This window comes from Salvia splendens, chromosome 3 (assembly GCF_004379255.2).
Source record: "Salvia splendens isolate huo1 chromosome 3, SspV2, whole genome shotgun sequence".
Lineage (NCBI taxonomy): Eukaryota > Viridiplantae > Streptophyta > Magnoliopsida > Lamiales > Lamiaceae > Salvia > Salvia splendens.
This window is the reverse complement of record NC_056034.1, coordinates 29,799,520-29,823,151: the sequence shown is the minus strand read 5'-3', so window position 1 is coordinate 29,823,151 and position 23,632 is coordinate 29,799,520. Positions and strand designations below refer to the sequence as shown.

Here is a 23,632-nt window from a genome sequence, read left to right as displayed (position 1 = left end):
AATTTTAAAAGGAAGAAACCTAGAGTGGATTAATAGCGGCAGTGAAAACATCAACAAACTCTCCGACAACAATTATCAGAAATTTTCACAGTTTGAAGGTCGCAAACAAAGATTTGGATCCGAACATAATATAAACGGACCAACTCTAAGAATAAGAAAACTAAAAAAATCAAAATTAGAGAAGGAAAAGATAATATATTTGAAATTGGAGGTGGAGGCGCAACATGTATGCGCTTTGATAACATATTAGAAACGAGTCACTCACACCATTAAAGTGGGATTTTTTGTTGTTGTTCTAGGCCATATTTAACATTCTATAAGTGTACTAGAGTTTTTTTTGTTCCGGCTTTGGGAGAGACGAGTCTCCCGTTAATGAAACGCATGAGGAAGATGCGTCTATGGGTAAGACGCATGACGGTCATGCGTCTTTCAATTTTTCAAATTGTTTTTCAAATTTAGCTAATTGCTTGTGACTTTTGAGATTACATATTTCACTACCTTATTTGTATCCCTTACTTTTACGTGGTTTTACAATGATTTTTTAGAAATAATCAAATTAGCGCTTATAATTAATATTTAAATTTTAATTAGTAAATTAGTAGGATTTGATATTCTAATAATCTGAATACACAGTATATTATTTCTTCGTTGTAATAGAGAAATGTGTGTGCATATGTACGAACATAAGTATAAACTAATTATATATAAAATTTAATTTAGGGAGCACATATTTAAGATTTCAACTAACTCATAATTTATTCATGTTGATAGAGTTTTACAATCTCATAATCTTGCGAATAAAAAGTTTTATGCTTCGAATAAAAAGCTTAATTACTAGTACAACTAGTAATTAATAAAAAACAATGTAGGTGGCTGCTAGGATTTGAACCCAGGTTTCATGCGTCTTTAAAAAAAATTTGAAAAATTGAAAGACGCATGACCGTCATGCGTCTTACCATAGACGCATCTCTGTCATGCGTTTCATTAACGGGAGAAGCATGAGGGTCATGCGTCTCTCCCAAAGTCGGAACAAAAAAAAAAGTCTAGTACACTTATGAAATGTTAAATATGGCCCAAAACAACAAAAGAATTACCCCACCATTAAAAGGAAAAAATTTAGAGATTTTAACAACACATAATGTCGGATTGTCATTGAAATTTGGTTCGAAAATTCTTGTCGAAAAAAGTATTGTTAAGACCTTTCAAATATATATTTCATTTTCACATCATTAGACTTTGAAAAAATTAGATTGGTAAATAAAACTTGAACTTATGTGTCAAATTTTAAAAAAATAAAATAAAAGTTCATATAGTATTGAACTCAATGTTTGGTACATTTTGTGTCTTTAGAAACAATTAATTTATAAAATATTACTTTTCAATATTTGTTGTATTTATTTAAGTTGTGAGTATAACTTATGTTTAAAATTTATTTGTGACTTTCGAAAATAACTGTGAATTGTCATCTTGAGCTATTCTGAAGGACAAATAAAAATAATTATTGATTTGTGAAAAAAAATATGAATTAACTCAGTCTATCACAATTTTCCTGTGTCATAGATGAATCAATGTAGAAAGTTACCGTTAAATTGGGAGAATATCTTACTTCTTAGAAACAATCATTAAAAGAGGACTACAAAAAAATGGGCATATATCTAATAAGGAACCAATAAAAATAAAGATATCCTACAAACAGAAGAGCTAACAACTTCATTGACCATAGTTTATTGTATCATAAATTTGTGTGATGCAGCACGTGTGGATTATAAAATCCCAATAAATTCAAAAGATTAAATTGTTTATAAAGTCTGCAAAAAACTTTTAAAAGTCTTAGTATGTTTTTAATTTTAGAAAATAGAGAAAAATGGGTGTAGTAAGATGGAAATACATAGTAAAATTTTTTCCCCTTACCATCGTATTGATGTCGGCTTGTGTCGTCACAGCTCTGTATCTAATTGACAACGCTGCCTCCAACGTTGTTACACAAGAAAACCTAGTTATTTTCAAAGAAAATTGTTACTAGTAATAACACCATTTCAGACTGTGATTTCTTTTCAGGGAAGTGGGTTTACGACTATGTTTCGTACCCTCTTTACAAAGAGAGAGAGAGAGTGTACTATAATGGAAGATAGTTTCGCATGTGAGAAAAATGGGAGAAAGAATTTGAAATATCAAAATTGGAGATGGCAACCTCATCAATGCGATCTTCCCAGGTGGTTAAAATATATTTTATTAATATTTGATTAATTTCTAGATTTTTATGGTTAATTCTCTAGAGTAACACTTCAAATTTATCTTAATATATATGACTGTAAAACATTGCAATTGCTCATATTTTTCGATTATCAGGGTGTTTGTAAATTATTTGAACAAAGCTTGTATTAAAATAATTGGGAGCTTGGTGATTGCAATGTTTCAAAAGTCGTTTGAAAGTCATGAATAGGATGAAAATTTGTGTTATATCTAGAGATTAACAATTTTTTTTATTAATTAGTGTGGGTTTTTGTTGTTTCCACATTTAGGTTTAATGGGACCGCGTTATTGGAGAAATTAAAAAAATAAAAAGCTTATATTCGTTGGTGATTCATTGGGTAGAAACCAATGGAGATCATTGATAAGGCTAATTTCATGCATCGGTTATGGGGTTAAATTCAACAATTTACGGGGTCTAACACATCTTTTAAGCCAGATGTGAGGAAGAAATCGCCAGGTCCAGGAAGGAAAGAAATTAATCACCTGCCGAAGGAAATTGGCGAGAAAGTGAGCAGAATGAAGAAAAATTGCCAGACGGAGGAGATCATTAGCTGGAGGGCAGAACGTAGAATTCAAGAGAAAGCTTCTAGAAGATCGCCTCCACGTCTATAAAAGAGAGAGCACGCAACATACATAAGAGGTTTTTTATTTTTTTTTGGAGGGGATTTTTGGGGGATATACTTTTGGCTCTAAGCTCACTTTCACACACTTCTACACACACTTGGGGTGATCGGGAATCTATAGGGGTTAGGTTCATTTTCAGTTGGCTATTGTGTACCACTGTCTTCGTGTAGGACGAAAAAACAATTTAACCGCTTTCATTTCGTTTTTCTGTTCAGAATTCTGCCGAGTCTTCGCTGTTCGAAGCTCGGCTTTGGTTATTTGTTGAACCTTGCTTATCTATCTATGAAATTTCTATTTTCTGTCATGATGATGTTGATTTGGAGTTTTGATGATGTTTGATTCTGAGTTTGGAGTTGTTTACTTGAATGGATGCTTTTCGCACTTGATCTGGTGAATTGGAATTGAATCGTGGTTGGATTGTTGTTGATCGGAGTGGATTTGTTAAATCGGAGTTCATGGAGTTGTTTTTTATCGTAGTTGGGTTCAGATTGCTTGGATCCAGAGTGGATTAAGCGTTCGACGTGTGGATCTGAAACAGAGTTGGTTGATTTTGCATGAATTTGATGACTCGTTTCTGAGTTTCTATTTACTTCGTCTAGTAGAAGTAGATCTGTTCGGTTTCCGATTAATAACCAGTTTCCGACGTCCGAATTATTATGTTCTGTTTGAATCTGGGTTATTACTCTGTTTTCTCCATGTTCGAGCTTGAATCAGGTGACGAGATGCAGAACGTTGTTGGTTAAATTCATAGTTAGTTATTTGCAGCTTTTCATCCGTACTTTACTGTTTTCGGGAAATGGTCCCCACTGCATGTTTGATTCCTGTTTAGCTAGATTAGGTAGCGGTTTGCTAGGTCGAGGAAGTTTGTTGAGATATTGAAGTTAAGATGATGTTCCATGCTTGCATGATGTTCTCTGTTTCCAAGGTCTAGTGTCAACCAATTTTCATTCCCCAGCCTAGTTATAATTTTCTCAACCCCAAAATTGTGTGGCAGCAGCCAACCCCCTTTCCAGAGTCTTTTAAATGCATTCTTACGCATCTGTCTTCGTGGGATCGATCCCTACTTCCTTGTACTAATTCATAGTATAGAGGATTGAGGGTTTTGAACGTTGAATTTGTGTGTCCGACGACCGAGACTTCCAGGATCCTATGAGTTCCTAGACCTTGTGATCTAGCGGATTCTCTGGGTTTGAGAAGCTTGACCAAGCACAAAAGCACACACAGTTTCCAGAGAGAGTTTCAAATGGCGCCGTTGGCAGGGATGGATGGCGTAGTTTATGATTGTGTTTAGAGATTTTGGCGTATATAGTTTTGATTTATCCTTTTTCTTTATTTTCAGTTTATGAGCAGAGGCTCACGGTTTGGACACTGGAGTAACTCATCTGGGTGGAGAAACTATCGGTTTATTTGGCAGGTCAGGGAGACAGCATCTACGGTCACCACCAGATCGGGGTTAATTATGGGAGATCCATTTCCGTTTGGTTCAGGAAGTGACGAGGAGTGGAGTTCGTTAGGAAGAGAGGATCCCGAGTCGTCTTCAGAAACAGATATAGAGGAGAGAGAGATCAGAGACATGGCACAGATGGTCGATCCAGATCCTGAGATCGGTTCGCTCACTGCCCATCTAGATGGTGAGCCAGCCCAGGCTATAGTTACGAATCAGCGTCAGAGGGCCATCGAAATTAAGACAAATATGCTAGGCATTCTACCGACGTTCTCCGGGCGTAGGAACCAGTGTCTATACGAGTTCCTGAATGAGTTTAGCAAGCTGTGTAGTATTCAGAAAAGGCCCAACGATGCAACGGAGGAAGATTATCGCCTACGCGCAATTCCATTCGCCTTGAAGGGAGAGGCCAACACATGGTTGCTGAGGCTGCCTCAGGATTCCATCCGTACCAGGAGAGATTTCAAGTTGGAGTTTCTGGATTATTTTTTCCCTTCAAACAAGACAAATGCCCTCAAGAAGGAAATCGCGGAGTGTAAGCAGGAGTATGATGAATCTCTGAGTCAATATTGGTCGCGATTCAAGGGATTGTTAGATGCTTGCCCGAATCATAGAATGATCGAGGCCGAAATTTACTATCTGTTTTATGAAGGAGCAACCCCTGAATCAAAGGATCTGATGAATTTCTCGAGCGGGGGAAATTTCACAAAGAACAAGGGAAGTGAAGCGAGAGAGACTTTGGGGAGGTTGATAGAAGCCAAGAAGGCGTATGATAACCCGAGGAACATTATGAGGAGAGGATCAGCAAATGCACTGAAGGAGCAAGGTGACGAAAGGGTCGAGGCGAGAATAGATAGGCTTAAGAAAGCACTCTTGAGTGCAATCGAGAAGACCAACCCGTCAGCCTCACAAGAGAAAGAGAAAACTCTAGGCCTGGGAGAAGCTCCACACCCAGCTATACTATGGCCCTCAAGAGGGAGATTACCAAGCCCAGGTGAATTCGATAGGGAGTTGGAATCCAGATGGGAGTTGGAATCAGGGGAAACAGAAGGAGGCACCATGGAGAACCCATCCCAATTTTAGATGGTCTGACAATGACCCGACCCAGCCACCTCCACAACAGAACACCCAGTTTACACACCAACCCGAAAGGCAGACTAACTGGGCTGGGAGAAATCAGGAGGGGCAGAACAACTGGAGCAACCGGAACCAGGGCGATCATTCTAATTGGGGGAACAGGAATCAGAACCACCAAGGAAACTCTTATGTGCCACCACACCAGAGGAACTACCCAGGAAATTATCAGAATTCCCAACCCAATTACCAGGGGAACCAAGGCCCAGGAAATCAGTACAACAACAGTTCAGGAGGTAAGGAAAACTTCCGCCAGAACCAAGGGAGTGGACCAAACCTAGGTTCAGGACTAAATTCCGGCAAACCCAACTCTAAGCCACCAAGGAATCTTGACGATATGGTGCATGATCTAGTCAGTTCTCAACAACATATGAAGAACAACATGCAATCCAACAATGACATGGTGCATAAGCTTCAGGACACTCAGATGGAGCAGAAGGCAGCAATGGACATGATGGCAAGGAAATTGTCTCAGATCGCAACTTCCTTGAACGAGATGCGAGGGAACGAAGGAAAGATTTCTGCCTCAGTCAAGCCACCAGACAGAGCTAACATCAGTCAAATCACTTTAAGATCTGGGCGTGGTTATGGAGGTCTAGTGATGAGGAAGAACTCAGTTTCTGAACCTGGAAATTCGAAGATAGGGAGTACCGTAGGAGGAGATGACCTTCGGGAAGGTGATCTGGGGAGACCGCTACCGAGTGTGGCTGAACCATTTTTCCTAGACCTAGAGCCAGAAGTGGAGAATGGAATAGTGAGGAAGAAGACGGGTGAACTTTTAGCTGGAGGTTCTACAAGTGCAGGGAAACAATTGAAACCATTTCCGCACCGAGGAGAGACTAAGAAGAAGAAGGATGAACCGGTGGATTTAATGGATATCTTTGGAAAGTTGGAAATCAACCTACCATTCTTACAGGCTTTGAAACTGCCGGTCTTCAGCAAATTCATCAAGGAGTTCATAGCTGGAAAGACAAGACCCAGTGGGAAGATCCTGATTGGAGAAAACGTGTCAGCAGTGATTCAGAAACGAAGGATGCCCTCGAAACGCACTGACCCAGGTATGTTCACCCTACCCATTTCCATCGGTGATGTCAGAATTGAGCATGCTATGTGTGACTTAGGGGCTTCAATAAATGTTTTACCGCTTTCTATATACAAAAAGTTGGTAGGAGTAGGAATGGTGGATACGAAAGTGGTAATCCAATTGGCGGATAGGTCGTGCATTTGTCCAAAGGGAGTTTTAGAAAACGTTATAGTTAAAGTGCATGATTTTCTGTATCCGGCCGATTTCCATGTTATTAAAATGAGTGATAATGAATCTTCTGAGTCTAGCGGCGTGCTTCTAGGTAGACCTTTTCTGCGTACCGCTAAGACCATTATCGATGTCTTTGATGGAACCATATGCCTGAACTGTAATGGGGAAAAATATACATTAAGCATAGATGAAACAATTAAGAAACCATTAGATGTTGAGAATTTGCATGTTGTCGATGTTATTAACCCCCTGGTCCAGGAATATCTTTAGACTGAGTTGATGCAGGAGCAGATGGATAATTCAGAGTTAAGTCACTCTATTGACAGAGAGGTAGTTGGTTGGTGTGAGGCAATGCACACAAAGGAATTAACGGATGAGGAGCTAGCCGAAGCTATTTCGGAGTTTTGTAAAAATCCAGAGTCAACCAGGTCAAGGGGATTAGCCCATGTGGCTAGTGTGGAAAATTCTTCTGGGTCTGAAAAGGGAATGATAACTGATGCGACAGGAAAAAATCCCTTGCCCCAGGAAACAAGTACCCCCAAGAAGGAACTGAAAACGCTCCCACCAGGCCTCAAGTATGCCTATCTGGAAGAAAATGAGACTTTCCCAGTAATCGTTAACAACAACTTGGCTGAGGAACGGGAAAGGGAATTACTGGAGGTAATCAGAAGGAACAAGAGGGCAATAGGATGGACTCTCTCAGACCTAGTAAGAATCAGTCCTGATCTTTGCATGCACCACATCAGGTTGGATGAAGATGCGAAGGCCTATAGGGACCCGCAACGTAAGCTGAATCCAAACATGAGGGAGGAAGTTCTGAATGAAGTTTTGAAGCTGCTTTCCCTAGGTATCATCTACTCCATTCCAAATAGTGAATGGGCAAGTCCAGTTCACATGGTGCCCAAAAAGTTAAGAATTCGGGTAGTTAAGAATGACAAGAATGAATTAGTACCCACCCGACTTGTCACTATGTGGAGGATGTGCATAGACTACAGGAAGTTGAATGAGGTAACCAGGAAGGATCATTTCCCATTACCCTTCATTGATCAGATGTTGGAGAGACTGGCCGGAAAGCAGTACTTTTGTTTCCTTGACGGGTACAGTGGATACTTCCAGATATATGTAGATCCCGAAGACCAAGAGAAGACTACGTTTACGTGCCCCTTTGGCACATATGCCTATAGAAAAATGCCGTTTGGTCTGTGCAATGCGCCAGACACTTTTCAACGCCGCATGATGAGTATCTTCTCAGATCTACTGGAGGTTTGTATTGAGATCTTCATGGATGACTTCACCGTATATGAGAACTCTTTAGATTCCTGTTTGGCAAACCTGGACGTAGTATTGAGGAGATGCCAGGAGAAGAGTTTCCTTAACTTCGAAAAGTGTCACTTCATGGTACCCGAGGGAATCGTCCTGGACAATGTAGTCTCGGAGAAGGGCATACAGGTGGACAAAGCAAAGGTTAATGTGATTTCGAAATTGCCTTACCCTACGAATCAGAAAGAAGTCAGGGGGTTCCTAGGGCATGCAGGTTTTTATAGAAGGGCAGACCTGGCAAATTACTTGGTCACAGGAGAGGTGCCCAGTTCACAAGAAATTTCCCGGGCCTAGAAGATGAAGCTTAAGAGCGAGGCTAAGTATTATTTTTGGGACGATCCTTACTAGTGGAAGATGGGAGCTGACCAGGTAATCAGGAGATGTATCCTGGAATGGGAGCAGAGGGATGTACTTAATCATTGCCATGCGTTGGCATGTGGAGGTCATTTTAGGCCAAGGAAGACTGCGAGGAAAGTCTTAGACAATGGATTTTATTGGCCTACATTACACAGGGACGCCTACGATTTCTGTCAAAACTGTGGGCGATGCCAGCAAACTGGAGGAATTTCAAATAGAGATAAGATGCCACATGTCCCAGTAATCGTCTGCGAAATCTTCGACGTCTGGGGGATGGAAATACGTACATCCTTGTGGCCGTAGATTATGTGTCAAAGTGGATAGAAGCCAAAGCTACCACTTCTTGAGAATCCAAAGAGGTGGCTAAATTTCTTAGAGCTAACATTTTTAACAGGTACAGTGTGCCCCGAGCTATTATATCTGACCAAGGAACGTATTTCCGTAACCGAACCATAGAAGCTCTGATGAAGAAATACGGAGTCCACCACAGGCTTTCTACCCCTTACCACCCTCAGTCTAATGGTCAGGCAGAGATCTCGAACAAGGAGATCAAGACTATTGGAAAAAACGGTGAACCCGTCAAGGAAGGATTGGAGCAAGAGGCTCGACGATGCATTGTGGGCCTATAGGACTGCGTATAAAACTCCTATTGGGATGTCGCCTTACAGGCTGGTGTTTGGAAAGATGTGCCATCTGCCCGTGGGAGTGGAGCATAGAGCGTATTGGGCGGTAAAGGAGATCAATATGAAACCCCAAGCTTGTGAGGAAGAAAGGAAACTGCAACTTCAGGAGCTGGAAGAGTTAAGGCTTGAGTTGTATGAGTCCGCAATGTGGTACAAGGAGAAGACAAAGTTGTGGCATGACAAAAACCTCCAGGTCAAGGAACTACAAGTGGGTCAGAAGGTGCTCCTCTTCCAGTCCAAGCTCAAGCTGAAGCCTTGGAAGCTGAAATCCAAGTGGATTAGGCCATACACCATTGGTGGCCTTCGAGCGAATGGAGCTGTGGAAATTCAGGGAAGTGCCTCGAACTCTATCCCTTTCCTTGTTAATGGTCATCGAGTGAAAGTCTTTAGGGATAATTCGGAGTTGTGTGTAGTGGAGGAAGTGCCACTACGCGCACTCTTTATTATCGTCTAATCGGTCTAGTGAGTAAGTATTCTCGGTGAATTCCTGGGTCAGGTAAATAGGAATGCATTTTTAATCTATACACTGAGCTAGGGGATCTCGAGAATACACAAATGAAAGTGTAAATAGTTTAATTGCTTAAAAATATAAAAAATAAAAAAATTCGAAACACCAGACTTCTTAGGGAAATTGTTTTGTCTCATATCGAATCCTTGACCTGGAAGTCTGGCATTTATCATTGAAATTTTCCTAAGTGTGGTATTGCGGGAAATGGCATTTACATGGGGAGGGAGAGATTTTCGGACCAGAAGTTTTGGGAGGGAAGTTGGGATATTTTCGTAATTCAAATTTAAACTTTATGGGGAGGCGTACAGTTGCTTACATCACTCCTGCAACCGTTCCTCTCCCTTATCCAAAATACCCAATATTTTCTTCCCTTTTCTTTTATTTTATTTTCCAATTTAACAAAAACCGAAACTCTCTCCACTCTATTTTCTCCCCCAAATCTTTTCTCACAATATCCACATTCCGCTAACCCTAATCAAGAAAAAGAAAAAAAAAATTTCTCCCAAGTTCTTGAAACTTTTGCAGAAAACAAGTCATGAAGAAGGCACCCGCTCACACCAAGCAAGACAGGGAATCCCACCACCACCACAGATTCCGAAGCGGTGGCGCTCTGGACGATTTGATGCAGAAGTTCGTAAGTAAGGATGAGGCAATGAAGGCTTTCTCCTTCTTCTCAGTGATGAGTGAAAGGGAAACACCTACCGCAGCCACAACCGCAGCACCACCGCCGCCGACGTTTCCTAAGGATTCGACGGCCCAACCCTCAATCTCTTTTGCAGAGACCGAGCCGAACACAAGTACGCCGGAGCGTGAAGCAGTGGAGGGCGGTGAAAAGGAGGATGATGGTGGTCTGGTGGAGGGACTTGAGCGCGTGGCGGTGGGTGAACAGAGGACAGAGAAGGCTGTTGAGGGGGAAATCCCAAACTCTGAAGCATGTTTGGAGGGGAACACCCCTGTTTCTAGAAGAGTGGTTACTGAGGGGGAAACCCCTGTCTATATCGAGGGGGAACCCCGAATTCGGAAGAGGTGGGAGAAACCCCGTAAGAGTCTGTGGGGGAGGAAGCCCCCGTTCATGCTGAGGTTCAGGAGCCCGAGGAAGGAGGGCTAAAAGTAGTTGTGGATCTAGTGGACAAGCCAGAGGAAGACGACTCGCCGGTAGACCAGTGAGATGCTCGGTGAACGGCCGGACAGTGCTTGTGGGACGAGATAGATGACCTCGCCCAGCTTACAGAGAAGGAGTTCCTTGTCCCGGGGGCAGAAGGCGAGTAGGGGGAGGAGACTCCTGGGTCTGACGGGGAGGTGGATGAAATGGAGGAACGCCGCTTGGTCGCGGAACGAAAGCGAAAAGGGAAGCATGCGGCCACTCCCCAGCCCAAGAAGTGGAAGAGGATTGCATCGGTCACGTACGTTGAGGCTTCACTCCCCGCCCCAACCAAGGTTTCTTACGCCAAGGAGCAAGTCGGTCCTAACCCAGACAGCGCGTCTGAAGATGAAGAAAACGAAGTGCAAGAGGAAGAGCTCAACTACGAGCGAACGGAGGTCTGGGTGACCAAGGGGCTGCTAGAAGCTATGAGAAAGTTCGAGGACCCAAAAAGGGCAGCGACTTATAAGGAGCAGAGCAGCATTGGAAAGCTAGCCAAGTCTGGAAAGCAGTATGATCCAGAGGAACTGAGGGAAATTGATTCGGACGAGGAATTCCGCACATATATCGATGCTATTGGGTTCGAATGGCTACTGAACCATAGCACGGCTGAGGTGCCCAAAGCGTTAGCCCGGGAATTCTTCTCAACCTTTAGGCTCAAACCCACTACTAACCTTGACGCTGACTCCATCACCTTCAGGCTTTTCACCGATGAGTATGAGATGAGCATAAGGGAGTGGTCCTTGAGGATGAGTTTATTCACCCGAGCTGAGGACGAAGATGGAATCTGGAATGAGCGCATGGTCGGAGCCCCCAAGTACACCCTGGTTTCAAAGCACAGTTAGCATGGGAGTTCGTTACCCATCCCAAGGTGGGGAAGTTCTAAACCAGCTATTCCAAGGGCTTCCACATCGAGAACCGCATCCTCCGCTTCGTGCAGACGTTTATCAGTTATCATCTGATGGGGACAGCTAACTCCGCCTTGACCACCGCAAACCTCTACTTCACCTGGTGCATGGCAAAGGGTGTTAAGGTGCACTTGGGCTACTGGTTGGCCCAAGCTTGTCATCAGATGACCGTCAACCCTTCTCGCCACATGTACACCTGCCATATCCTCGGTGCATACCTCCAGCGCAATATAGTCATGAATATAGCTAAGTCCGCAACAGAGGTGATCATGTATGAACCCTCGGAATCATTCAGCGTTGAGTACTTTTTCAACAAGGGGCTCCTATACATGCACGGGAAAGACGTATGCTTTTACGATATAGGTAGGATGGAGACCCAGATGAAGTCAGAGCCGAATGGAATAGAGGCAGTGGCCAGCGTGGACTATGAGGAGTTGAAGAAAGAAATGGGTGAGATGCGTAAGGAGCTCGGCGGAGTCCGAGAAGAAATGAAGGGCCTTAGAGGGAGTATAACCGACCTGGTGGGAAAGTCGTCCTTGCAGAGTGATCGCATGGCGGACGCTGTGAAGATAATGATGAGAATGGCCGGTTGGCTAGAGAAAAAGTTCTCCCAGACCCAGAAGAAGTTGCCTCTTGGACCCAGCAGCGTGTCCACGCAGCCAGGACAGAGGAACTCATGTCTTCAGCAACCCCCACCAGCGTCTAAGCCTTTGTTAACTCCATCTGCATCCAAGCCCCTGACTGTGAGGAAGCCCGTGTCAAAGCAACCCGAGATTGAGGAAGCGGAGCCGGCGTCGCCGGCTAGGAAGAAGGTGAAAGTGAACCACCCCAACGTACCACCCCAGTCTGGCTCCCGCGGGGGATAGACTCAGAATTGATACCCCCCAGAGACCAAGTAAATTTTACTTTTTAGTTTTTTTCGTTGTCTTTTCGTTTATTATCTGTTTGTATGTTTGTTGTTTTAAGTCGTGGTCTTGTGTTCACTGCTCAAGCATGCCTCGTTATGTATATATTTGTAAGTGTTTTCTCCCACTTAGCCCAATCTTTGGTCTAAGTGTGAGAAGTTTGTGTTTTTTTGGGCATGTTTTGGTTTCTGTTCTGTTTTAGTTTCTCCCACTTAGTCCGTTGCTCGGTCCAAGTGTGAGAAGTTTGTTTTACTTATACATGTTTGGTGTTTTGTGTGCTGTGTTTTATGTTTATGTTTTGTTCTCTTTAACTGCCCAGTTTCCTCCCTTCACTGGGATGGCTTGGGGACAAGCATGAGTGAAGTGGGAGGGGGAGGGAGTTAGTGCAGTCTGTGTCTAACGTGAATAGGAGTCATTAGGTCTAGGTTTTGTGTGTTGTCGCATGAGCTGGTGAATATAAAATGAGAGTAATTGAAGATAGGATACATGTCAACTTGAAGGCCTCTTTCTTTAATAAGCTGAAATCGGTTTGGATGAAGTGAGAACGATAGAGGATGCCTTAGCTGACCTAGTTGTGAAACCCCACTATATAAGTGAGTTTCCTAAACACTTTGAGCTAACATATACAAAAGAGCGCCGCCACTGGATGTTTAGGGAGAAGAGTCAGAAGGAGAAAAATAGTGGGAAAAGGGTTCTGGAGGTATAAGCTGGACGAAGTCCAGAAAAAAAGAGGTATAAGTTGGACGAAGTCCAGGGGAAAAAAAGTCTAAAGGCAGGAAACAATAATAACCTGACCTGGGAATGAAGGGAAAAAAGCTGTAGGAAGGAGAAACTCTCGTAACCCAAAGTATCAGTGGTGTTGCAATAACTTAAGAGTGAATCGATCCTAACATACCTGGTGAGGATTGAGTGATCGAGTGAATCCAACAATTGGGAAGTTAATATGTTATCTTGACAAACTGACAGACCGATTAGGGAGAAGAAGGGAAGGGGAGGATTTGGAGACTGTAGACGATCGGATAGACCTTAAGCTTGTGGGGACGGCTGCCTAAAAGTTGAAACTGGTTCAAGCATTTTTGTTTTTTTAAGTATTTATTTTCTTTTTGGTCGTGTCTGTTACTGTGTCCAAGTGTAGGAGTTTGTGTATTTTATGTGTCTGTAGGGTCGGTCATAGGATAACCATGCATTGAAATTCGCCTTATTTCTTTTTCTTATCTTTATACATGAGGACAAGTATAGTTTAAGTGTGAGCAGTTTGATAAGGCTAATTTCATGCATCGGTTATGGGGGTAAATTCAACAATTTACGGGGTCTAACACATCTTTTAAGCCAGGTGTGTGGAAGAAATCACCAGGTTCAGGAAGGAAATGAGTTAATCACCTGGCGAAGGAAATTGGCGAGAAAGTGAGCAGAATGAATAAAAATTGACAGACGGAGGAGAACATTAGCTGGAGGGCAGAACGGAGAATTCAAGAAAAAGCTTCTAGAAGATCGCCTCCACGTCTATAAAAGAGAGAGCACGCAACATACATAAGAGGTTTTTGGGGGATATACTTTTGGTTCTGAGCTCACTTTCATACACTTCTACAAACACTTGGGGTGATCGGGAATCTATAGGGGTTAGGTTCATTTTTAGTTGGCTATTGTGTACCACCATCCTCGTGTAGGGCGAAGAAACAATTTATCCGCTTTCATTTCATTTTTCTGTTTAGAATTCTGCCGAGTCTTCGCTGTTCGAAGCTCGGCTTTGGTTATTTGTTGAACCTTGTTTATCTATCTATGGAATTTCTATTTTCTGTCATGATGATGTTGATTTTGAGTTTTGATGATGTTTGATTCTGAGTTTGGAGTTGTTTACTTGAATGGATGCTTTTCGCACTTGATCTGGTGAATTAGAATTGAATGGTGGTTGGATTGTTGTTGATCGGAGTGGATTTGTTAAATCGGAGTTCATGGAGTTGTTTTTGATCGTAGTTGGGTTCAGATTGCTTGGATCCGGAGTGGATTAAGCGTTCAACGTGTGGATCTGAAACAGAGTTGGTTGATTTTGCATGAATTTGATGACTCGTTTCTGAGTCTCTGTTTCCTTCGTCTAGTAGAAGTAGATCTGTTCGGTTTCTGATTAATCGCCAGTTTCCGACGTCCGAATTATTATGTTCTGTTTGAATCTGGGTTATTACTCTGTTTTCTCCATGTTCGAGCTTGAATCAGGTGACGAGATGCAGAACGTTGTTGGTTAAATTCATAGTTACTTATTTGCAGCTTTTCATCCGTACTTTACTGTTTTTGGGAAATGGTCCCCACTGCATGTTTGATTCCTGTTTAGCTAGATTAGGTAGCGGTTTTCTAGGTCGAGAAAGTTTGTTGAGATATTGAAGTTAAGATGATGTTCCATGCTTGCATTATGTTCTCTGTTTCCTAGGTCTAGTGTCAGCCAATTTTCATTCTCCAGCCTACTTATAATTTTCTCAACCCCAAAATTGCGTGGCAACAACCAACCCCCTTTCCAGAGTCTTTTAAATGCATTCTTACGCATCTGTCTTCGTGGGATCGATCCCTACTTCCCTGTACTAATTCATAGTATAGAGGGTTGAGGGTTTTGAACATGAAATTTGTGTGTCCGACGATCGAGACTTCCAGGATCCGCTGAGTTCCTAGACCTTGTGATCTAGCGGATTCTCTGGGTTTAAGAAGCTTGACCAAGCACAAAAGCGCACACAGTTTCCAGAGAGAGTTTCAATCATTCCTTTGTCTAATTGAACCATATCTTCCACCGTTAGCAAGAAGGGATGGAGTTTTGCATAATTTGTATGTCAAGGTATAATGACATGAAAATCTTCTTCTTCTTCTACATTTTTATCAATTATTGTAGAACAATCTTTTTAACGTTTAAGAATTCATGTTTTGGGAAACATGTGAAGGAATATAATGCGACAATAAGAACACACTGGTCTCCATATCTAGTGGAATCTAACCGTGATGACCCAATACATCATAAGGCGGATAGTAAACGTACAATACGGTTTCAATCTATAGAGAAGCATGGGAGAAATTGGATGAATGCAGATGTACTTATACTTGACACATTTGCATGGTGGACTGTTCCAGATATCACTCTTTTGTAAGATTATTTCTACTTAAATTCTTGTATTGCACGATCATGTTTCTATGTATATATACATATACGCCTAATATAGGGGTGTAATCAAATACTCCCTCCGTCTCATAATAGATGTCACACTTTCCTTTTTAGTTTGTTCCACAAAAGATGTTTAATTTTCTTTTGTAGAAAAAGTTTCCTCTCATATTAATATAAATATATTATTTTCTCTTTCCACTTAACACACAAACAACATCTCCTAAAATATCGTGCCAATCCTCAAGTGTAATATTTACTATGGGACGGAGGGAGTACTAACTAGCTTGATTTACTAACTAATCATCATATTATATTAAAAAATGTCGACAAAGTGATATGAGTATATGTCAATACAAATTTAGATTTACGTAGATTTATCTTTGTTTTGGCGTTTAAATATAAACCTCAACACTACACAAAGTATGCCAATTTAAATTTGTGCTGACATATTCCATGTCACTGTGTTGATAATTTTAATAACTTGTGGTAGGAAATTAAGGTTGTTATCATCATAATGCAATATATGTTAATAACGTATGTGGGAATGATTACTATATATAATGAGAAAAGCATATTGTCCCGATTAAGTGCAATGCTAATTAAATAAGCACTAATAACCACTTTGTTAAAGTAGATATTGTAATTTTATTTTAGTCATTAACATTTGTGATTCTATGGTTTTATTTTTAGGTGGGGTTCACTTGACAATTCTGACGCAATATATAAGCAAGTGAAAATGTCAGTACGTGAGTATGAAATAGCTTTAAATAGTAGGTCAGAATGGTTGGAATTTAAGTTGATCGGAACAGAACCAAGATTTTCTTCATGAGCGCTTCACCTTTTCGCCTAGGGTACATATATGTGTTTATTTTTGTATATACGCACAAAATAAAAGATTTGAAGGAAGCTTAAATCAGTACAATTATGATGGATGCTAATTAATAAAACTGTAACGGTATAAATTGTAGAAAGACACATTGGGGAACTAGTCCAAGTTGTTACAACACAACAAAGCCAATATTTGATGAAACATATTGGGCAAATGGTGTTGATCGAAACTTTATGGAGATTGTGGAATCAACTATAGAAAAACTTGAAGAAAAAGGAGTTAAAGTTGAATATATGAATATAACTCAATTATCAGGATATAGAAAAGATGCACATCTATCAATTTATAAGCCATTCGCAAAAGTTGCATTGAAAGACATCACCCCAAAGAAATATGCGGATTGTTTGCATTGGTGTCTTCCAGCCAGGAGTGCCGGACATTTGGAATCAGATTCTTTATGCTTATATTATGAAATCTTAATACATAAAAATATTCAGTTGTCATATTATATTTGTATTTCATACTTAAGAAGTTGTAATTTGATGAATTTTTTTCGCATCCCATATTTTCGTGCTAGAGTGTATATGGACTTTCAGATAATTAATGATTTTTGATCTAAAAGTGTGTACAACTAAGATTGTCAAATGGAATTGGTGATGAATCACTTGATCCATCATCAATTAAATCGGTGATTTCAAGCTTACTCTTTTGGTATTAATAAGTTTACATACTTATACCAAATCAGACCACATTAGTAAAATATGACAACTAGCAATTAACAATCAAATCGAATATGATTACCGAAGTTTACGAGTAGACTTAATCATTAATACCAATTATGTATGTGAATCTTTACTCAAGGCTAGGTGAGATATTAGTTCATATATCACAAGTCTAAAATATATACAAGTTCACACTATTGGAGCCACACACAAAGTTCTCTACTTATTTATACTCCTTCAAGGTTATACTAATACCACACAATAGTTCAACTAAGATGTATGCTTACTTATTCAAATCATATATGTCCACATTTATATTTCGTTCACACAGATTTAAGTTTATAAATACATAGATAGCATAATTCATAAGTTATAGTAGAACATTGAATTGATTTTAAATAAATATTGAACGATGATCAGATCAAATCACAAGTTAATATGCCTTATATGTAGCATATCGGAATCACGTACATAGTACGAATCACTTCAAGTGAATCACATTTCAATCTTAAGCTCGATATAGCTATTAACATGTGTTGGAATCATATGTTTGGTCAAAGGATTTTGACTAAGAATAAATGTGACGAAACATTTAATTTTTTAAAATTAAATGATATAGCGTCGATCTAAGTTCGGAGTAGATGATCATGGTATTTTCATTTTCTGAAATCCGATTCCTTGTGATTGAAAAATATTGGATTAAAGTTAGTCACTATAAAGCTAAAAATGAGTTATGAAAAAAACCAAGGGATTAATTAACCAAGTGTTAGTTATCTTACATTAGAAATGAAAACCATACTAAAGATGTTTTTAATAAGATTATTTATTCCATGTAATAATTATAGTGGACTAAGATGGGCGGTGCACCATGGACTTGGACTTGGACTTGGTAATTGGTCTTTGGGTTGGTCGTTGAGAATTGTCTAAGCCCTACCTAATCTTTTGGACCACCTCAAACGTAACGAGGTCCACGTCGGGCCCCAATGTGAGGCGTGTCCAGATACGCCACGCCCATGGTCAGTCTCTCCAGCTCCCGCAACGGCTAGTAAACCTGGAGTTTATAGTCAAAGGTATGATGACAAACATTATATCTCCAGCATGCTCCTGCAGTGGATTTTGCATTAGCTCTCTCCCTCTCTGCATTCTCTAATTTGTCACTCTGTCGAAGCTCTGCCCTCGCCATAATCCAGTTTGTTGGAACTTGTTATGTCTGCAGTGTTGCAACGAACAAGACGTTAGCTATTTTATCTTTGGGGACGACACGCAAACCTGAGAGCACTACTGTGGAGAATCTCATCTTGCGGAAAGAGGACTCCTGGACTGGACTCAACTTACTTTTCCTACAGTTTACAATTCCATCTGTTTCAGTTTATTACATGTAATTCTCCTTTGTCATTTCCATTATTTTGGTTTGTATTATGCCCAATAAGTTTGTAGCTCTGTATACCCAGAATCCAACAAGCACAAGACCAGATATTCTTGCCATTGAAGGAGTTTGTACACATAAACTGACCTTAATCACCACCACCGCTGCAGCCGTGCTATAAACCATGTCTACTGTTATGCCAGTTAGCACGTCATCGATCCCAATGATGATGACTGATCCCGGCGCATCAACCACTTCACCAACAACCCCTTGGGTGGTTGAGAACCCCCTTGGGACCTCTGCTGGATTCACTTCGAGTGGATTGGTCGATTCCACTTTTAGTGGTTCTAAGGGATCCCTTATTGGATCGAGTGTTGGGGCATGTTGGGGCCTCCAGACTCAATACGGGTGTTGGATCCCTCCGGGTCAGCACGAATGTGGGAGGCTCCGTGCTCAATACGAATGTGGGAAGGTCTATGCTGACATGCTCAGATTTTGCATGGTTTTAGAGGATAGTCTTGCATGATTTGTAATCACATTTTATCTATTATTTGGCGTGATTATGTCTATGAAACTAGCTATATTGCATGTTATGTTTTTTAATAGAGTATGTGAAATAAAGCGCTGACTTGCTCAACTAGACTCCCTACGCTGGTCGAGTAGAATCTCTAGAGCTAGCCTCGTGTTGTTGTATGTGCAATCCAAGCATTTTCAAAACCTCAACCCACAATACTATTAATTAGCAAAGGGAAGTAAGGATCAATTCCCATGAGAATTAAGGTTATTCATGTGTTGTGTGTCTTCACAGGACGTTCTCAAGGGAAAGAGGTTGGCCGCTGTCACACAACAATAAAATGTGGGCTAAGTTTTAACTACTTGACTGGAAAATTAAATCTAGCTACTTGACATGGGAGACGAAAGGAAATTTAAGCTAACTGAGCAACTAGACTACTGAGGTACGGGAAAATGTAAAACATGAAAATACTTTTGATAATTTCTAAATTAAACCAATTAAAAGAGCACCTAAAACTTAATGGCTAAGCTAAAGACTTTTCTAAAATAAGCATGCTAATGAAAATGTAAATTTGAGATCACTTACTCTATCTGACGATGCATACTGAAAAAGCAAAAGCATGTAAAGACAAACACAATAAACTAAAACTACTTTTCAGATTTTGAAATGATTTTCTACCTATCTTCTACCTCTAATCAACACAGAGCAGGGATGAACACCATTGATTTAACAGAAAAGCAGAAAATAGTGCATGCTGGGAAACTGAATGTAAACACAAAATCGGACTGGAAACTACTAGATCTAAGCTAACTGACCTATTGTAAAGTGAAATAAACAAGAACTAAGCTAATATGCATTTTTTACTCTATGATGAACTAAGAGAAATTAAACATTAACTAAGCTAGATCTATGACATTTAACTACTTGAAAGCATGTAAACAAGCTAGATCTAAACCACCAATTGTGAAAAGCATCCAATAAAACTCAAGTAAAAAACAACAGCAACAAGAACTTCTATAAAACATGAAATAAAACGAGATCCAACGGTGGGATTGTTAGACCCAGTGCTGAAAACTCGAGATCTAACTATAGCTTCAAAAATGCAAAATCTAACGCAAAATTCCAACAGTGGAGTTGTCAGATCCACCGTTGAAACCACTAAATTTAACTAGACAACGAAATGCGAGAGAGTGTCTTAGATGGAATTGTCAGATCCACCGCCTAACACTTCCAACACACTTAAAATCTAAACTAGAGTTTGCAAAACAGTAGATGTGCGATTATATCTTGAACAACCAAGCTAAGAACGTGGGAAAAAACTTGGAAAGAGAGCTGAAGTAAACTAAACTAAGAAAGTTGTGGCGTTAAGCGCAAGTTCTTCATTGTTGAGACCTTCTACATATAGAATGGCTTATAGCTTGAGTCCTTAGAGCAACATATCTTCTGATTTGACATTTATGACTCTATAGTAAAGAGGGTCTTCTGACTCTTTATCTCTTCTCGTATAATTTTCCATGTCAGCTCACTATTTGTTTTCCTTGATCAGTTGGCGGCTTTTCTTCTTTTTTGCTCCAATTTGCTTCTTTTTCATCTGCTTGGTCAGGTTGCACCTTCTAACTGATCTAATAGCAATACATATACACTTAAACTCAAAGTTCATGCATTATCTCCCAAAAACTATGTGAAATCACCCAAAAGCCGATGCATGAAATGATCCTTATCAGTCTACTTCTTTATTATGTTGGTATCTTGAACATTTTGTGTACAATGTGTCGAAAAAGGTACAAAATAATTGGATGTTCAGCGGCCTTAGTTTGAAGCAGTGTTACTGGAAAGATTGAAATCCAATCAATCTACAAAGGAAACCATTCTCTCCTTCTTTGAAACACCGTCGCGTGGGTGCCTCACACACCTTAATCAGAGTCAAGTAGATGAAGTTACGTCAGTTTTACGAAGACTGAGCAATATAGAGAGTTCCACTCGGCCCGAGTGGATTTTCCACTCGGTCCACATAATGTTCTGCGAGCTTTTGCAAGCTTCCAGAAGGTTTCACTCAGGCGAGTGAGTTTTGTAGTATACTCTACTTGAACCCGAGTGACCTTTAACATTATAAAAACATTTCTTTTTTTTATCTTGGGTATAACTGTGGACTTAGGGCTGATGCACTTTTTTATTAGCACAAAAATACCAGTAAGTATACAGAGTAGGAATAGTATGGCTAACGGTCAGTTCCGGATATCGATCTCGGGGAAAACAATCACAGATTGGCTATCTTCTACTAAGCTTCGTTCACTATTTGGAAAACTGAAAGTTTTGGAGATTTTGAAAACTAAAAACAATTTGAAAGCAATAAAACAACTAATTGCAAATAATTGAAGAGGTAAAATATGAGAGATAAGAGAATTCTAGGGATGTGCGTTCACAGTTATGGTTATACAAATTCCAACTACAATACCCTAGCACAGTTTATACTTCGATAGAACGAGTCACATAAGTTTTGCCCATGCGGCACAAGCATAGATTACTAACACTAGGGTTGTCAATCCTAGATTCATAACTCCTAAAAGCTCATAAGGGAAGTTAATTGTGGTGTCTACTAAGTGGATCTAACTCGCTTACATCCTCTCACTATTATGTAGTAAGTTATATTAAATCATCACCGAATGTGTCACTCAAACATGAAGTATTATAGAACAACTTAGGGAAGAAACGACGTAAAAACAAAACGGATATTAAATAAAAAACAGAATTGTATAATCAAAGTCATTACTAACACATCCCTAGAATCCTATGAATTTAGTTTAACATAATTGAATAAGCTAAACACATAGAATGAAGGGAAAACAAAGTGAAGATAAGAACTAAAGCAATAAAACCCAAAGGTTGAATCCTTATAACCTTGATCTTCTCTTGATTCCTTCTTCAACCTCTTGCACAATGAAGAACTCTCAAATTTATGCTCTAGAATTATAAGACAAAAAGAAGGTCCTAATGAAGAACTTTGAGGGGGTATATATAGACAAAAATCGAGCAGCAACAAATAAGGTAAAATATGGCTAAGTTTGGTAAATCTTTGGGAGAAAGTAGGTCAATTATGTGCGCCGCATTTTCCCAGCGGGCCGCTGCACCTTGGCCAGCGGTCATTGCATGTTGATCTGTAGCCTCTGCCTCTCGAACAACGGTCGCTACACTTTATCCCAGCGGTCGCTGGAAATTGTCTCGTAGCTTCTGGATTATTTGGAGCGGTCGCTGCGCACTACCCAGCGGTCGCTGGACATTGATACGCTCGGATTTTGCATGGTTTTAAGGCCATTATTTGGTTTGTTTTGAATGACAAAGTTGCATTACATGTCCACAATTTGCATATATTATATATTTTGGTATTTTGACATATTTTGTGAGAAATGTGCATATTTGAGCTTAAAAAGGGAGTCAAAACGCGAAGTAGGAAATCTAGAATTTCTGGAAGCGTCCAACGACCGCTGCAACATTGCCGGCGACCACCGGTTCTCAGCAGTCGCTATATCTATAGCGGCCCGTTCCGGGAATACTGTGCATGGAATGAAGACACTCCCAGCAACCGCTGGGAAATGTGTGGCGACCGCCACCCAAGAGTCAGAAGCCTCAGATCAATGCATGGCGACCGCTGGCCAAGGTGCAGCGGTCCGCCACAAAAACGCGGCGAGCAGAATTTGTCCTTCTTTCTCTCCAAAATTTACCATATTTTGCAACCCTTTGCCTTATTTGAAAGTGGCGATTTTTCCCCTATATATAGCCCAACAAGCTTCATCATTAGTATCCTCTTTTTTGCAACATATTTTCTAGAGATTAAAAGTTAGAGTACTTCATTGTGCAAGGAGTTGAAGAATGATTTAAGAACATCAGAGTTACAAGGATTCAACCTTTGGCTTTTATTTTCTTTAGTTTTATGTTTCAATTGTTTTCCCTTCAATCTATGTTTTTAGATTATTATATCGTGTGTAACTAAATACATAGGATTCTAGGGATGTGTTAGTAACGACTTTGGTTATACAATTCCTTTTCTATTTAATATCCATTTTGTTCTTACTTTGTTTTTTCCTTAAGTTGTTGGATAATGCTTCACGTTTGAGTGACACATTCTGTGATGAATTAATGTAACTTGCTACATAATCGTGAGAGGGTGTTGACGAGTTACATCCACTTAATAGACATTACAATTAGCTTCCTTTAAAACGACACTGTTAATTGTGAGTAAGGACTTTTTAAGGGTCTTAGGAGCTTTTAGGAGTTACTTATTTAGGATTGACAACCCTAATGTTTGTAACCAACATTTGCATCGCATGAGCATAAACTAGGCGACTCGTTCTATCAAAGTAAGAACTGTGCTAGGGTATTGTAGTTGGAATTTGTATGACCATAACTGTGAACGCACATCCCTGGAATTCCCTTATCTCTATACTTTTATCTCTGTGATTTATCCGCAATTAGTTGTTTACTTGCTTTCAATTGTTCTTTATTTTAAAAAATTCCCAAAGTCTTTCGGTTCTC

General features: G+C 40.2%; 1 pseudogene; it reads left to right on the top strand.

The window, feature by feature from the left end:
- The first annotated feature begins 398 nt into the window (after positions 1 to 398).
- LOC121796845 lies at positions 399 to 20,722 on the top strand (annotated as a pseudogene).
- The last annotated feature ends 2,910 nt before the right edge of the window (positions 20,723 to 23,632 follow it).